This window comes from Hesperophylax consimilis, unplaced genomic scaffold, assembly GCF_061612785.1.
Source record: "Hesperophylax consimilis isolate HC1 unplaced genomic scaffold, BYU_Hcon_1.0 scaffold_69, whole genome shotgun sequence".
NCBI lineage: Eukaryota > Metazoa > Arthropoda > Insecta > Trichoptera > Limnephilidae > Hesperophylax > Hesperophylax consimilis.
The window spans coordinates 4,645-14,793 of record NW_028301298.1 but is presented as its reverse complement, the minus strand read 5'-3'; the positions used below and the strand labels follow the sequence as shown (position 1 = coordinate 14,793).

Genomic DNA, 10,149 nt, shown 5'->3' with positions numbered 1-10,149 from the left:
ACACTCTTGCTCTATTCTAATAATATTATTGCAAATCACTTTTCGCTGTTGAAATAATATACGTTATATTCCCCGTAATCTTTATATGACCAGGTAAACGAAAAACTGTTCTGGAAAATCGATAAAATGAGATGAAACATAACAAATTATATTATAAGCAATAATTAGTCGCCTAAAATATTCATACAAATTGAAAATATCTCCCGAGTAAGAATAAATGCCGCCGACGGGAATTGAACCCGCACCTTCTGATTTCCAGTCAGGTGCTCTGTACCACTGAGCTACGTCGGCTTATTTCCAACACGCCAAATAATTCAATAAGTACTAGTACTTCAATCAACAATTACTGATTTTTATATTTTTTCATATGTAAACAACCAACTTTATTTTTGTATTAAAGGCTTTGTTAATGCTAAATTTTCCACTAGATGGCGTCGAGACATATTATATCTACATTTGTTGGTGAAATATTTTAAAATATTACTATTTTTTAATGATAAACTAATGTTTATAAGACATGGTTTTTTATGCGTAGCACAAAGGATAACAAATTATTATAAGCAATAATTAGTCGCCTGAAATATTGACCAAATTTCCACCCTTTAAAGTAGAATTGAGATACTTCTGATGAAATTTCGCACACTTGACGTTCAAAATAATATAAAAATTACTGTTTACAACTGATTTCGTAAAAAATGTGTGTATTTCCCGGGCAACGCCGGGGACAGCTAGTATATTAATATTTCTAATGGTTTTGCATAAGAGACGAATTTTATTTATATGTAGTTGCTGAAAAATATATTTATTCACCTCTATGACCCTGATGTTATATTCCACTTTGACAGATTTATTCTACCATTTTGCCAGAAGGTTTCGAAATAATGTATAAGTGATCAAAAACATAGAACCCTGAATAAAACCCATTGTTTAAATGTATTTAAAGTGTTTTTAAACTGTTTTTGCCCAATTTATGAACACTTATTAAAAATGTCCCACGCTTAGGTCCATAATGAAGATGATAGACTGTTACAGAATATTGTTAGAGTATGTAATACCGTTGTCGGTCGGTTATGTGGAGGATTACTTGCAGATTACATAGGCGGCATTTAAATAAGGCGTAAATAATTAATTATGGTGCTGAAGATGAGGTCAAAAAAGTGGGCGAAGCGTACCTACCCAATAAGGTTTGACATTTTTATATCATTAAGTGACGAGGAAGAATGAAAGTTTTGCCCGTGATAATATTAGGTCGTATTTCTAATACAAGTTTGTCGCAACTAATTATTTCAGGTCTTTGTCGGGGGGATGGTAATCATTAGTATGGAGTAGGCAAATTCTGTAATTGCTTTACTCTGTTCGTGTTGTTACCTACTATAAATACTGTTTATTTTTTCAAACGCTCTATCACTTGTCCAGAAGATGATCTATTTCATAGACAATAACCTATGCTTCACTTCCACGTGTTGTAAAACAAGTAAAAAAAACTCAGAAATAAAGCCATTATAACCGTGTATTTTGTTACCGGCTGCCTTAATTTTAAGATAGTGAATTCGGCACAACCTGGTAGATAAGGATATGTAGGGATTTTCTCTATCCCCAACCATATCGGGACATCATAAACTCGGACCTCTGTTAATTTTACCCAGCATTCCACCTGTAAATCGCAGTTATTCGCACTTAGAATATCAGCAGTTTATGATATTATCCTTTCGCCATGTTATTTCCTGAATCTAACACGATATGTAATACATACATACAATTACGATTAACCCTTTTAGACCTGAATTAAAACTGGCAGTAGTGAAACACATTTGATGCTTGTAGAATTGTATGTGAATTTTTGGTGTTCTTGGTTTTAGTCATTGATTTAGAGGTTATTAATAAGTTTATTTGAAAGAATATTTTAGATCTAAGAATTAGTCACGTAGACGAAACTCGCCTGACACTAGCGGAACAACCGTTCACAGTTGATGTTGGCTTCATGAGAACGGGTCGTTTCTTCGACACGTTCTTATAGGCGTTTCAGACCCGAGCTTTATTGACAAACAGATTTATGTTATTTTTTGTTGTTATAATATGAATAATAGTAACAAAGTAAGAAAAGAAAAATATAAATTATTAATCAATTTTCTTGGGAAAATCAGTACTCATACTCATAATAAGTACCGAGTCTCAACAGTGCCAAAATTAGGTATCGGTAGAACAGAATATTCTTATTTAAATTAGCAAATATTATTGATGAAATTTGAGCAAACAGTTGACATTTTTTGATACAAATAAGCAGACATCAAATTTTATACATTTGGTACGAGATCGCTTTGAATATCCCTCTAGTCATATATTATATAATTACCCAGCTAAATAATAATTTTCAATTAGCTAGTCATGCTCACAACCGATCGAGTCTGGTTCCAAACCCATAGAAGTATTTGGACCGTCCGTAATTAAATATTGAACTTACCCTCACAATTGTGAATTCAGGGTCCGAAAGGGATATTCCGGGCATATTCAAGATCCACATTAATATATCCCTTCCTACAGCCCCTACCTTAACCCGCTTCACAACACCGTCAAACTGCGTGGTGATATACTTCCCCTGTTTTTAGACTGTACAGACAGGGGTGCTCTTGTTAGGTGTCACGTAAATTAATATAAGAGAGGGTGGTTCAAAAACAACACTTTATTAAAAAAAATACTTACCAGCAACAAAATTGGAAAACGAAAACGAATATATAGAGAAGAAAAATAAGTGTTTTCAAATGTGCGTACGGTACAAAAGGGTTAACTGCTGGACAGTCGGTCATTATCTACCATTGCGTAACCCGTTGTGTTATTCTCGAGAAGCTAGTAATGTCAACCGGTCTGCCGAGCGTAATGTTGCCAGGTTCCTCTAAGGGAAAAAAGCACCAAGTGACCTTAACTGTCAAGCGACAACCGGCCACCAGCAAGTTGTCAGGTAGGTGACTTCATTTTTAATCTAGCGAACGAACCGCTAGATGCAATTATTATTCTCTGTGTCAGGGTACCGCAAATTTTTGTAAGCGTAACACGTAGTGCAAATAATAATGTAAGAGTGACTTTTATGTGCAACGTACTAGCACGCGACCCACACAGCATAGGATGTTTTACGTTGATTTATACTAAATCTTGGTGACATCAAATACTGCGACACGATATGCATTGCGTCGTAGGCATGGATGAATAAATTTATATGAGCGCACAGACTTGGAACTTGTGCTCCGGGGATGTTAAATCGACCGCTATATGTATATGTACATGGTACCCTAATAAGCCAATATTGGAATTCAAAATGGGTATGAATAAAGGAATTGATTCAGCGTTTTTTTTTCATTATTTATGTCTTCCTTCTTGTTCCCTCTTTTTGTCTCATGTTGTTTCTTCTTGCCTCCTCATATCTCTTCTTGTCTATTCTTGTGTCTTCATATCTATTTTTGTATCTTCATATCTCTTCTTATCTATTTTTGTATCTTCTTGTCTCTTCTTGTGGAGTTTAATCGATTGGTACTCATGGAAAACTAATCAAAAAATTTAAAAAATTCCATCACATGTCGCACAGTCAGTACCCGAGTACTCGGGAGATTTTTTCAATTTGTATTGATATTTCAGCCGACTAATTATTGCTCATAATTATTTGTTATCCTTTATGCTATGCATAAAAAACCTTGTCTTGTAAACAGTAATTTAACATCAAAAAACATAATGTAATAGTTTTATTTGTGCTGAAGTGTGGTAGAAAAATATATTCTTTGTTTTTGATTGAAAATATATATATAATTGGACTGCAAAATGATACCTATATTTTTACTCCAAATTTGCTTAGGAATCGTTGGTTAACCTTTCGGATACGTGCTGGTACATCCTGTATTTCTAAATCAACCAACGAATTTGACTTTTTGTTTATCATCTGCTTTTTACGGATTGTGATAAATCCTACAAATACCAGTGTTTATTAATTAGTCTAATGTGAGAATAGTTTTCTTTATAGTTAACTACCGCTAGTTAAAAGTTACTAAAGTAAATATACCTAGCTCCATCATTCGCAAACGAAATCCGTGATGGAGCGATAAGTTCCTTGGTTCTGGTCTTAGATTTCGCTGACTTAAACTCCGAAAAGACCAAATAAAAAACACATTCAAAATTATTTATTTCGCAACTATCGTAAGAGACCCAGCGTCCCTGGCCTGAGTCCACCATTTAGAATAAAAAGTTTCTTGAAACGACTTTAGCATTATTTTGTGAGCAGATCTGAATAACCAGGTAGGTACCAAAATCACAACGGCCTTCTTTCACTTCTTGTTATCTTCCTCTATTTTATTCCGCCTGGTAACATTCCACAAATGCTAGTGCCGTAGTTAAACTGTTCCAGGCAGGTTTCAGCGGCTGTAAGTTAGTTAACATTTATTATTATTTGGCTATTGTACCAAAGTTTGCATATTCCTGTCGTATTTACTTTATTTATTCCTTTCTACAGTGCCGCATCCCTGTCTTCAAACAGCTTTGTTGTTGTTGATTTTACTGCATTCTAGAAAACTGTTAGCCGACCCAAGTACAACCATTTACTCAGCGAGAGTTTACTGCATATATATGATTCTATGTACCTATCGCATCTTGCATACCAAACTGTACGTAGTACGTAATAAATTAGGTGTCAGCCTGAAGCCAACGTTGTAGAATTCTAGAGCATGGACTATCGGAATACTGTTTAATGACATCATTTTTTAGTTTATTGTTATACGCCTTACTTAATGTACTAAGGATGGTATTCCAAAAATTTAACTCGAAACGAAACTGCAAGTGGCCCAACCATGGATAATTTAAAAACCCAAGCACAATTAACACAATTCTTCCACGTTAATAAATTAATGTCAAATTTTATAGTTATTTTATGCCCACAGTCTTAAAATTAAAGCTCTTTTGTTATTGGAACTTATGTCATTTCGTTAAGAGGAACCTACAAAGCCAAAAATATGCTTTGTATACCTTATATTGTTGGTAATAGGCATTAAAATCGCTTGATAAACGGAATCTAGAAACGTTCGATTTCTAACACAAAACTGATTTTTATTTATTTTGTAAATAATTTTAAAAGATAGCAAAAATGTTAATCAAGTGAGACTGTCACAGATAATTCTAGCTATATTTTTTGGTATCCATAATGTACACCAATTCGTTATAAATATTAATCAAAATAGTAATTTAGCATTTTAAAATTCTGCATTGATTTAAATATTGTGTGAACGGTAGATACTATGTGGCTTAAGAAAATGTATGAAGTTAGATGTGGCAAAAGAAGAATATTTTCACTGTTCCAGCAAACAATATCGGATGTGCAAATTGGTAACTTTGAATTAGAGCTGGATTGGTTAGCACATTGCATTTTTTTCTGATGCGTTCAATAAATACGTTTATGTTTTATTTTATCCGAAATTTGAATGTATTGCTGAGGAACACAAATTAATGGAATTATATGTTTTGTACGTTTACAGAGATATTAAAATTAAATAATAAAAAAGAAAACACTTTGTTTTCGAAAAATTGATTCCGAAAAATTGATATTAAAATTATTAAGACAAGTCAAATCAGTACACATCACAGGTAGAGAAGGGTTAAAGTCCTTCAACGCTTCGTTGTCTTTGGTCTAGAACTTTCATAAACAATTTAATATGTACAGTAAAAGATATAAATTTGTTTTAGACCACTTTAATTTTAATTGTACTCTACCGGTTTCGGAAGCACCCTTCCTTCGTCAGGAGAGTATTAAAACTAACCTATGATACAAAATATTAACAGATATATACACAAAAAATATAATTTAGGTGTTTGAGTGGGAGGTTAACAAAGGGGGACGGGTAATTGCGGGAATTCCGGCAATACCAGAGCAATACCAAATTTATATCTTTTATTGTAATTTAGGACGAGCCACAAAGTAAATGCTTATTACAAATATGTAATTTAATATGCATTTATATATTTCAAAATCAGAATAAGCAACTTTATCTTCAACTAATTTTTCCCGTATTTTTGAAATATTACAAAGTTCTAATGAATTTATTTGGATAGTGTCTCGGATAAAACTGTTTTTTTTATGATGGATTTTTATTTATTATGGAACACCATTAACTTTCCCAAAGGGATTAATGAATATTCATTTTTTTATTTATTAAAGGAAAAAGTACATATAACTAATAAGGTTTACAATTACAATGACAATATTTAATACTACTCTTCCAGAGAAGCATATTTGGCTTGTGGTTGGATATCTTCTACCTACATATATAAATAAAAATGTTCGTTTGTTCGAAATCTTTGAATTTTCTCCATCGATTGCTTTGAAATGTTGACACAGCGTTGTATTAAAGTACGTGTATATATTATATAGATGTCACCTGTGGCAGCATTGATGTATAACTCAATGTGTGGCAGGTAAAAACAGGCATTAAAATAAACAAACCGCATATGTTGGACGTCAAAGCCAAAGGCTCTATTTTTTCTCTATCTGCACTGACAGACTGAGTCACAGCAACGCGTGGCGCGATACAGCAAGTTATTGTTATAACTTTTGAAGGTTGTAACCATCAATGTAATATAAATATGACAAAAATTACGTAAACAATAATTTGGTTCAATTGACCGGATTCGTAAAGGCGTTGTCCCGGTAAAACAGATATTCTTGGTTCGGTTCCCACTAGTGACCATTACCTTCTTTATTTTTCTGTGTCTTGTTCTCTGTCTTGTTCTGTGTCTTGTTCTGTGACTTGTTCTGTGTCTTTTTCTGTGTCTTGTTCTGTTTCAAGTTTCGTTTAAATTTATTATTTTTTATCTTTTTCTTCAATGATGTATTACATTGATGGGTATAACTTTCAAAAGTTATTCAAAGATAATTAAAAGTAAACATTTCCTTGGCTTATCGTCTACCTAACATATCATCTACCCAACATATCGTCTAACCAAAAAATCGTCTACCCAACATATCGTCTACCCAACATATCGTCTACCCAACATATCGTCTACCCAACATATCGTCTACCCAACATATCGTCTAACCAACATATGTCTACCCAGCATATCGTCTACCCAACATATCGTCTAACCAAAAAAATCGTCTACCCAACATATCGTCTACCCAACATATCGTCTACCCAACATATCGTCTACCCAACATATCGTCTAACCAACATATCGTCTACCCAGCATATCGTCTACCCAACATATCGTCTACCCAACATATCGTCTACCCAACATATCGTCTACCCAACATATCTTCTAACCAACATATCTTCTAACCAACATATCTTCTACCCAACATATCATCTACCTAACATTTCTTCGATCTTCCCCTTTTTGATAATAAATCGCTTTATTACCTTCTGACTATTGACTTATTTAGATCTTTTAGAATTTGAAATTGATATGGTTTCGATAATATTTACCTAATTAGCTTACATTAGATGGAATCTGTTAGAATATACTCTCAAGTGTATGCATTTCCTAATAACTTTTTGTTCTTATACAAAGTTCACGTCTGTATACAGTTTGTAGTAAGTAAGACAGTAGTAGTTAAACGACAATTTAGATTTCATCTCGTCAGAAGCGAATGTGGAAGTATACGGTACACTGGGTGAACTTTACCGTTCCGCATTCTTAGGATCGTCTCAATTCTACTATTGGCTATCATTTTCTTATAAGTAGTCTCGACTCTTTATAGTAGGATATTGGCAGGACCGCTGCGTATTTATAATTTTATGTGCCAAGCGTGCGGAACACAAGGGCGGTCGAACTAGGGGGTAGCCTCTTAGATTAACGCCACTTGATTTATCTTCATGGCGTCTGCTTGTTTGCAAGCATGCATGTTTGATGTGAATTGTGAATATTAATTAATTTTTGATATGCATAAAGGAGTGTTTTTAGGTCAAAAATATAACTTCTTATTTTTTTGTAATTTATATTATTTGCTTAAGCATCCACTTTTAATATCATTATCCTTAAGAAACCATACGACAAATTTAATTTACCAACTATTACAGAATTGTATAATAGAAAAGCCTTATTTCAAATTAGTAAAGAATATTTAGATAACATAAGTAATCGATTTAAAACAAAGGGCCTAATAGCCACCAAAATGATAAGAACGACCACGGCTCAACACCACTACTTATTTTTAGGTGTGAAATGGTACAATATATTACTGTCCAAAAACAGAATAAAGGTAACAGAAACATTGAAGTTTTAAAAATTAAAAAAATTTAACTCCCTGAATTTGAATAATGATATATTTGTACCCTTAAAAATTAAATAATTTTGCATACAATCAATACTATTTAACATTAAAAAAAATGGCTATTGGAATAAAAATATGTTACAATATTATAATTATTATAGTGCTAATAGTTATAACACTTGCTATAATTATGTTTGTAGTGAATTTGAAGCTTAAATTATGTATTTATATCGAAGTATGTGTGTAGCTAATTTAAAGATTGAATTATGTTGATTTGTATGTTGAATTACGTTTGTAGTTTTTTTTAATAAGACTTTGAATACTATTCACACATCGCCTTTTAAACATTATTTTCTTTTTGTACATACTTACTCCTCCCGCAAACACGAACTCCTGGAGCTCTCCTTATGGAGTAGTAGAATAATTATATTTATTTTGCATACTGTTATAATTTGAAACCTTGTATTATTGTGTAATAAATAAATAAAATCTAATTATTAATGTCTAAGGTTCTGATCAGTAATTTTTAAGATGATAACATTTGGAGAAGATACATAAAATGTTCATGGCTTTGATGATCTGTACAGAATTATGTGATGGCTGATTTATTTAGATTTCCCTAAAATAAGATAAAACATAGTAGTGTAAACAAAAATAGCGTAATAAATTGAATAAGATCCCCGAGGCAAATTTGAGGTAAAGCGATGACAAAATAAAACCAACAGTAGTAGTGCAAGAGTAAGGACGAAGAAAATATTGAAAAATCGGTGGTGTCTCTGGGTCCCTATTTTTGTGAGTAACGCAGGTTCAATGAACTTTGGAACTGCGATTTTCTTTCTTTTTCAAAATTGGAATCGATTGTGGAAACTATTCAGACAAGCGATAATATAGTTACCAAAATTGATGAATTATTTACTAAATTCTGTAAAGTGTGTTTCTTTTTTGTTTATTTTTTTGAGAGATGTCTTAATATTTCAAACTCAAGGAAAATATATTTTTTTATAAATACTTTCAGCTATTTGTAGTATTTGTTATCATAGAGGTATCTACGTTAAGATTGGATTAAGAATTTCAGGTTCACATTTGAATCGATTTGGCAAGGAAGAATCGTTCTGTTAGATTATTCCTTTACGTAGAAACTTTTGGCCTTAGTAATGTTCATAAAATTGAATTAATAGATGCAAATGAGAAGGTTCTCTTATACACGGAAAAAATTAAAGTACCTATTGCCGATCTATTAAAATCTGGTTAAAGATGTGACTGTCGGCCGTTTCATGTTAAACCTTTCGTATATTGGTAATATATCGAAACATGTGTTCATGAAACTCCATTTGTCCTGATAATATACATTCAGGTTTAAATTGTAAAATATATATATTTTTTTAATTTAAAAATTTACGATATGCGAAAATATTTATATTTCATGAACACTTGTTCCGACATTGCAATAAAACATTCGGGTTTTACTAATTCTTTACAAAGAAATCTGTCAATTCAATTGTCAAAGGCCCGCAGCCCCGTTTTTAACAGGGATAGGAATAATTTGAAGAGATTTTTAATAAATTAGCAATATTTTAAATCAGTGTCTTTTCTCCGTGGGTGGCAATTTTTCGCAAACCGGCGGCGGCCCTGTATTTCTTGATGCAGTGACCGCTACCAGAAGCATCGCGAGCCGATTTATCATTATAGGAATCTGACAGTCTGACCAGGTCCAATGTAGCTTTGTTTATTAATCATTCGTATTGCCTAAATGAAAATCATGTTGTTATTAATGATGATTGGGTGAGTGCAAATTTATTCACGAAGAGTGTAACGAATCGAATGCGAAGCAACCCAGATAGATTGGCATTGCAGATAATCATTTTTTTAATCGCTTTCTATTTTGTTAGGTACTGTGAGAACATACTCGA

The 10,149-nt window shown here is 32.7% G+C and overlaps 1 non-coding gene across 1 annotated transcript; it reads right to left on the bottom strand.

Moving 5' to 3' along the window:
• Positions 1-218: 218 nt before the first annotated feature.
• TRNAS-GGA (transfer RNA serine (anticodon GGA)) lies at positions 219-291 on the bottom strand. Its single transcript has one exon. It is a non-coding gene; the product is annotated as a tRNA-Ser (tRNA).
• Positions 292-10,149: the final 9,858 nt, after the last annotated feature.